A 905-nucleotide genomic window follows, 5' to 3' on the forward strand; every position below is an offset into this window, starting at 1 on the left:
GAGCCATGAGCCATGTGGCTATGCATGCGTTTGTGACCACACCGTTGAGGAATGTGACAGGCTGGTGACAGGTTTCTATGATCACTTTCTGTGTTCCGATGTAGTTGGAGAATCTCTGGATGGCCCATACAGTACAGAGCAGGGCTTTCTCACAGTCTGAGTATTTGCACTCTGGGGGAAGAAGAGTCTTGCTGGCATATTCGACCACCCTTTTGTCCTGGTCATGCCGTTGGTATATACCAGCGCTGAGGCAGTGGCTGGAGAATCCCGCGTCCAAGGAGAACTCCTTCTGTGGATCTGGGTAAGCCAGACATGGAGCAATGCACAGATGTTGTTTCAGCTCATTCATGGCATTTTGCTGTTCGTCTGTCCAGGCGAAGGGGCAGTCCTTTTTCAGAAGGGCAGTGAGAGGGCGTGCAATGTCTGAATAGTTCTCAATGAACTGCCTTGAATAGTTGCACACGCCTAGAAAGCTTCGGAGTTCCGAGACATTGGCAGGTGGGTTAATGTTCTGAATGGCCTGGATTCGGCTGGTTTGTGGCTCAATACCTCGTGGTCCGATGAGTATGCCCACGTAATTGACCTTGGTTTTGCACCATTGTCCTTTGTGGAGGGCAATCTTGGCACCGGCGGTGGTCAGTTGGTGCAGGACGTGGTCAATTTCTTTCAGGTGATCGGTCACCGTCGTGTGTTTCATCAGAAGGTCGTCAACATAGATTAAGTTCCCTCTTACCCTGGCATCCGGGCATGCTTTGTTGAGGAAGATGTTAAATTCGGCTGGTGAGTTGGCATAGCCGAATGGGCACCTGGTGAAGGTGTACTGCCGATTGCCAAAGGTGAAAAGGTGAAAGTGTTTGGGGTTCTGGATGCACTGGTATAGTCCAAAATCCTGAGGCCACATCAAG

This window comes from Sinocyclocheilus grahami, unplaced genomic scaffold, assembly GCF_001515645.1.
Source record: "Sinocyclocheilus grahami isolate Dianchi unplaced genomic scaffold, SAMN03320097.WGS_v1.1 scaffold450.1, whole genome shotgun sequence".
Lineage (NCBI taxonomy): Eukaryota > Metazoa > Chordata > Actinopteri > Cypriniformes > Cyprinidae > Sinocyclocheilus > Sinocyclocheilus grahami.